At 31.8% G+C, this 7,241-nt stretch overlaps 1 long non-coding RNA gene across 3 annotated transcripts; it reads left to right on the forward strand.

Annotated features, from left to right (window-relative positions):
• The first annotated feature begins 760 nt into the window (after nt 1–760).
• LOC107820530 (uncharacterized) lies at nt 761–4,187 on the forward strand. Of its 3 annotated transcripts, XR_001655936.2 has the most exons (5): nt 761–1,390; nt 2,891–3,041; nt 3,413–3,534; nt 3,737–3,804; nt 3,894–4,187. It is a non-coding gene; the product is annotated as an uncharacterized LOC107820530 (long non-coding RNA). The 3 variants fall into 3 exon arrangements; XR_001655934.2 differs by lacking the exon at nt 3,737–3,804 and having other exon boundaries at nt 765–1,390; nt 3,894–4,183; XR_001655935.2 differs by lacking the exon at nt 3,737–3,804 and having other exon boundaries at nt 766–1,390; nt 2,963–3,041; nt 3,894–4,184.
• The last annotated feature ends 3,054 nt before the right edge of the window (nt 4,188–7,241 follow it).

The following is a 7,241-nucleotide window of genomic DNA, read 5'->3' on the forward strand; positions in this document are numbered from 1 at the left end:
CATCAAGATTCAGATCAGAGTCCGCATGAAGAACCAACCAAGACTCAAGATCAAACTTCAGAAGACTCATAGATAGGAATCTTGTAATTCGTAGCTGATAGGCTTAGTTAGTCTTTTTTATTTTTGATTTTGATGTAATAACGGGAACGTGGACCTGAACCTCAGCGGAACGGCACCTCGACCGGCTCTCTACCTCGGTACTCTATCACCTCATTCACTTTTGAACTACACGTGGCCTGATTCCTTTATAGCCAAGGATATGTAGGCAGATCAGATACCAGGGCTCGGTCACATTCTTCTTTCTTTTAACTTTCGGTTTCTTCCATAAATAAGGGTTGGGTCAAATACCTGTCTAGTCATTCTTTGTCTGAAAATTCTTTGCATTTCCAGTCAATAAGGGGCAGCTGTAGACATGTGATTTTTGACCCTCCCCAAAATTTTATCCATTTTAGCATGTAAATATTTAATTTAGGCCTAATATAGCTATTTCAACTAATTTTTACTCAATTATTTTATTTCGTCACAAGAAAATGAAAATTATAATATTTTAGTTTACGTATCTTTCGTAAATTTAAATAAAAAAAATATACAAAAATAGTACCTTATCTTTATTTTTATATAATCTTGAAAACACAAAATATAGTTTTATGTTTTATAGTTTATTTAAATTAATTAAAATTAGTTTTATATTTTTATATTATAAGTGTACATAATTTTAGAAGGAGAAATTAGTTTTAGGTTGGTTTATCCCGTCTTTATAAATCTTATAGTTCATTTTTTTAGTCTTTAGCCCAATTCCCTAACCCATAATTTCTAGGACCATATCCCTAACCTAATTCCTACCCCTATATAATAGCACCTAACACCTAAATATACAAAACAAAATGCCTAAAATCCATGAGATCCGCCGTTTTCTGATTTAAGAAGCTCCAGTCGCCTTCTTCAGCTGCTACACCAAAAGAGAGCCAATGTCCAACATCACCCTTAAACACGCCAAAAAACACACAGAATGTAAAAGGAAAGGAAAACTCTTTCTTGCCTCCTAGCTTCTAGATTATCAGAATTTTCAACACTTCGCCAAATCCATGGAAACGCAGTTTTGAAACTCTGCAAACCCAATTAATCTTCCCCAAAATTTAGCTTCATAAAGCCCCTGTTTTCCACTGCGAAAACCAGCAGAAATTTCAGTTATTGAAACAACCTTCAAACTCCATCAAAAGCCATGGAAATCAGCCCCAAAACAACCCGAAAAACTGCCCATAGTTAAACCCAGTAAGATTCGACTTTATCACCTCATTCTTGTCGAGTTTTCGTCGACGAAGCTGAGAGTTCCAATTTTGGTTCGTGTATGTAGCGTCACTGTTTAACTTGAAAGAGCTGTAGATTTGAGGTTCAATTTCTCACCCCTTTCTTACTAGTTTATGATGCTTCATATTTATGTATTCCTTTCAAATTATTTTTGGAATTGTTCTGTCATGTCTCTTGATCTCAAGTTTGTCACTATACCAGAAGGTTTTAACAATTCAATTTTGTGCTCAAATGAACTTAGGATGTTCAGCTCTTAATTTCAGTGATATAGTATGAGTTAAATCATCTGAAGCTAAAGTAAAATAGGTGCATGCAGTTTCTCCTCCATGTATTCAGTAGTTATTTCATGTTATTACTTTTATTTTGATGCTTACTAGTGCCTTATTGTTTCCTCTTCATTGAATTAGTAGTTAGAGATTATTTTAATTAAGTAGACTATGATATAATCAAAAGTGAGCTGTAGGACTGGGCTAACTTCAATTCACGTGAAATAGGCCGAATGATATTCTTTGTGTTGGCCCCGGAGCTTTAAGACAAATGTATGGCTCTCATTTAATTAATTTTAATCCTTTCGAAATCGAGGTGTGCCATTTAGTTGAATTTTCCATGGCCTTCGCAAATTTGAAAGCGCGTAGTTGCTTTAGGCACGTAATTAAAATTAACTTTCTTAAATTAGAGTGTGCATTTATGTGACCCAAATCCAAATCTCAACAATGTTAGATAAAATGTGTCGTGCACCGCGGGTGCATTTATGTGACGTGGTTCAAGACGTGTTTTAGATGACGTTGAATCTTTCCTAAAAATAATTAAACAAAAGCAGTTATAAAGTTAAAATTGCACATAGGCTAAAATATGTTTAAAATCAGATAATAGGCCAATAATAACAGTTGAGCTACCGTGCTAGAACCACGGAATCCGAGAGTGCCTAACACCTTCTCCCGGGTTAATAGAATTCCTTACCCGGATTTCTGTGTTCGCGGATTGTAAAATAAAGTCAATCTTTTCCTCGATTCGGGATTTGAACCGGTGACTTGGGACACCATAAATTATCCCAAGTGGCGACTCTGATTTTTTAAAAATAAAATAACCCCATTTCGATTGTCACTTTAAATTGGAAAAAATTCCCTTATATACCCTTCCCGGGAGTGTAGTAAAAAAAGGAGGTGTGACAGTTTGTAAGTTAGAAATATGTTGTTGATTATCTTATGTTGGTAGCCCTTTGGTTTAAAGTGCACATTCATTACTATAACCTTAGTAAACAAAATTATCTGTTTTGGTATAAGTGAAGTCAAAAGTAGAGAACAATGCCACATAATATATTTGAGTTTAATTTTTCAGTAATATTTTTATAGGCCTTACTCCTTTACTGATCTCCCAATTTAATTAAAAAATGTCAAAAACATAAAAGAAATTCGATTATTTATGCCTGTGTTAACATAATACGAATATAACATGCAGTTATATATGTTTATTTTTATAGGGTATAATAAGCATTTGTATACCATATTAAGCCTTGTGAAATGGAATTCTCCACCTTGATAATGGAATACTATGTTTTTTCTATGTGTTTGCATCTACTCAGATTTTTCTTCACTTACCATATGTGTCTGGGGAGCCCAATATATCCTACATCTGATCCCGCGTGCTATTATAGGGCACATGAATTCATCTTTACGGCTGCATAATACACAAATGCAATTCATACGTGGTCAGCTGGTTGCATTTTCACTGAGGTACTTTTTGTTACAAAATTAACTTTTCTTATATTGGTCCTAATACTTTACTGCTATCTATAATACAAATACAGAACTACAATTGTAACATTAAATAATTTTTAAAAACAATCGACTGATTGATAAATATTGTCCTGTTATTATGAATTTTAACTGGTAAGATTCCAAAAAAGATTTTGCTTTAATGTATGTTATCTTTCTTATTTATTGTTTTCTTTTTATACACATATTCTCTCATTTTTCTCTTTACCTTCCCATTATATCATTAATCCACCAAATCACTAACGGCTAATTCCAAATAAAAAATAAATCCCTACTAATCCTCCTATACTCATTCAAATTTTTGATACTCATATTTTATTTTTTTCAAGATCTCCAGCCATTCAATTTACCCCTATAAATACAAGAAAGACAACGTACAAGGAAGATGAGAGGCAGATTCAAAATAACACAAAACATAACTTCATGAAGAGGTGCAGTTTTTAAGCATCAGGTTTAATCCTAAACTATACATTATTCTCTTATTGTTCTACACAAATCACATTCCTTTGCACAAATAGATATTGTCTCTAAAGTAGCATAAATATTTAAGCATATAAAATAATACATTCTTATAGAGATATAAATTAAATATACATTAATAATATAATTCAACATATGCTTATAACTGCACAATAAAATTTGTTTTACATTAGGTAGGATTTCTATAATGGATAAACAGATTATAGATCAACGACATCAAACTTCCTTGAATAATGTCAAGGTAAATTATTTAATTAATGCTTAATTAAATAATTTAATTACTTTACTATTCTTAGCTATATTAACACTACAATTCGTCTTTTGTTACAGATGTGAAAAAACAACCTGAAAGTTCCTTGGATGAGATGTACACAAGAATCACACAAATGCGAAAAGAATATTTGAAGTATGAACAAGAACAACTTAGAAGCGAATTATATAAAGGAGTATTACCGGATACAACATGCAAAGAATGACTATTTATTCGAATATTATGTTATTGCATTTACAAAATTTAAGTTTACATTATTACAAATAAATGTTATTTACATACCATTTATCGACGTTGAAATTAATGGACTTCGTTTTCACCATATTAAATATACAACGCGGGAATATAATTACAAAATTATAGCATATTTTAATGATCGCGCGAAGCGCGGTCACATTTCCTAGTTATTAGATAAAATTGTAAATGCATTTTTATGTTCTTGTTTTTGTGACTGAATGAATAAAGAGGTATACACTGTCACGAGATCCTTTTAGAGCATAATATAGTGCTGAAACAAATTTACAAAGGTGCTTATTTTTGGAGATTTGGGTTTAGAAAAAAAAAGTGCTTTTAGATTGATTTGAGAGTTGTTGAGATTAATCTTTTATTTCATGAATTTGCTATAAAATCATATCATATAGGAAAATATCATATCATATCATCATTATATTATATTATATTATTATTATTATTATACTATACTATAATTGCGAAATCCCTTAATCAAAAGTTAGATTACCAAAACGTCCCTAAAAACTAATAGACTTTTATAACCTTATTAAATAAATAAATGTTATAAAATAAAAGTAATTTAGTAAAACATGAACAAGAAATGGAGATAGAGAGAAGGAAGAGATTTTCTTCTTCAATTGTGTGTATTTTCCTATCTATTACAAGGCCTTTATATAGGCATAAAAAGTGAAGAAAATATGTCATGGAATATGTCATTGAACATACAAAATATGTCATTGAATATGTCATTAAGCATTTGAGATGAAGATCATGGAAGAAGAGTAGACACCCACCATAATGTGATATTTATCATAACATTTTTCCTATTCTATTATTCTTTTTTAAAAAAATCTTTTAATTCATTCTTTTATCACAAGTTCACTTGAGATCTTTTCAATGTTACTAATGAATTATCTATAAATAATATTTAAATAACTTGATAATAAATATTTTTACACTTTCGCGTATAAAGTTAATTCTTCTGATTTTTAAAAAAAATTGTGTTTCCTCTCTCTTCCAACTCCCAATCTTGTACACTAGTTTCTTGAAGGTTGACGTCGGTAGAGATTTGGTGAACAAATCAGTCATATTATCACTTGAAAAAATCTGTTGCACATTGATATCACCATTCTTTTGAAGATCATGTATGGAAAATAACTTTGGTAAAATGCGATTCATCCTAACTCCTTTTATGAATCCTCCCTTCAATTGGGCTATTCATGATGTATTGTCTTCATACAAAATTGTGGGTAGTTTGTAACACTTCAAATCATTTTTGGCTCGAATAAGATGTATTATAGACCTCAACCATACACATTCTAGACTTTCTTCATGAATAGCAATTATCTCAGCATGATTAGATGAAGTAGCCACGATTGATTGCTTAGTCGATCGCCAAGATATGACAATACCTCCACATGTAAACACATAGCATGTTTGAGATCAAGCCTTGTGTGTGTCAGATAAATACCTCGCATCGGCATAACCAACATGATCGGAATTGCAATCATTGCCATAAAATAAGCCCACAACGGTAGTCCTTTTTAGATAACGCAATATATGTTTGATTTCATTCCAATGTCTCCTTGTAGGAGCAGAGCTATATCTTGCTAAGACATTAACTGAAAAAGTTATGTCACATCTTGTAGTGTTAGCAAGATACATTAGTGCATCAATTGCACTAAGATATGATACTTCAGGATTAAAAAGTTCTTCATTATTTTCATGAGGTCGGAATGAATCTTTATTTATATCAAGTGATCACACAACCATCAGGGTACTCAATGGATGTATTTTACCCATATAGAATCGCTTTAAAATATTTTCAGTGTATGTTGATTGTGGACAAAAATTTCATCTTTCATATACTCAATTTGTAGACCAAGATGAAACTTTGTCTTTCTAAGATCTTTCATCTTAAATTTTTTTCTTTAAACAGTCTACTGCTTTCTGAAGCTCCCCGGGAGTTCTAATGATATTTGAATCATCAACATACACGGCGATTATAACAAATTCAAATCCGGATCCTTTTATAAGGACAAATTGAATTATTCTTGTACCCTTCTTTCAATAAGTATTTTCTCGGGCGATTATACCACATGCGCCCTGATTGTTTCAATCCGTATAAGGATTATTGAAGCTTTATTTAATAAATTTCTTGGGAACCATAATATGCTTCAGAACAATTTAAATCCTTCAATGATTTTCATTATATGCATATCAAGTTTTTTATATATTGCCAGATTAAAACCTGAAATGACTACATCCACCACAAGAGAACATGTCTCTATATAATCAATGACAGGATATTTATAAATCTTCTTGTGACACAAGTCGTCTTTATGTCTATCGACTTGTCTTTCTTCGCACAAGAGCATATTTATACCTCCACTGACTTTATACTTTCAAGTGTTGGGACTATCCGTCCAACTTCACATTTTTCAGGTGAAATCAATCTTGATTGCATTTTTTATTTTATTTTGGCCAATCATTTATCTGTCCAAATTTCATGACAGATTTGAGCTCAAGATCCTTGTCAATATTAATAATATTGAGTGCTACATTATATTAACAATATCGTCGACGATCACTTTATGTCGGTCTCATTATTACCTAATAAAGACATAACTTATTGATGTTTCTTTATCTCATTATTTTCAGGTACCTGAGCCTCTCCCATGAGGTCTTATGAAGTGTTATGTCATGGTGCTCTTCTAGAGCACTTGCCTCCTTATTATGACCATTTTGAATATTTGTCCCTCTCCTTCTTCAAGGAGTTTTATCTTTGGAACCGATTGGTCTGTTACGCTTCATGTGTGGCATAGACTCTGTCCCTCATGGACTTTATTCTATTTGGAGCATTAGCAGCTGGAATATGACATTTAGCTTTGGGTCAGCAAATGCGTCTGGCAATAATTTGTAAATGAATTATTACTTGAACTTTAAGTTCATATTTTCTTATATGAAGATCTATATCTATTCATAATAATTCATTTCATGTATCACTTCCTCAGCTGCCCATTTTTCCCCCTTAATGTTGGGATCACCAACACATTTTCCAACCTTCTTTGGGAATACATCTTTGTGCATTATGGTGGAATAATTAAATCATATAGCACATCCATATTTCTATATAAAAATTATTTGGATCCTGACCCTGAACCGATTGTGATAGG

Source organism: Nicotiana tabacum, chromosome 16 (genome assembly GCF_000715075.1).
Source record: "Nicotiana tabacum cultivar K326 chromosome 16, ASM71507v2, whole genome shotgun sequence".
NCBI classification, from domain to species: domain Eukaryota; kingdom Viridiplantae; phylum Streptophyta; class Magnoliopsida; order Solanales; family Solanaceae; genus Nicotiana; species Nicotiana tabacum.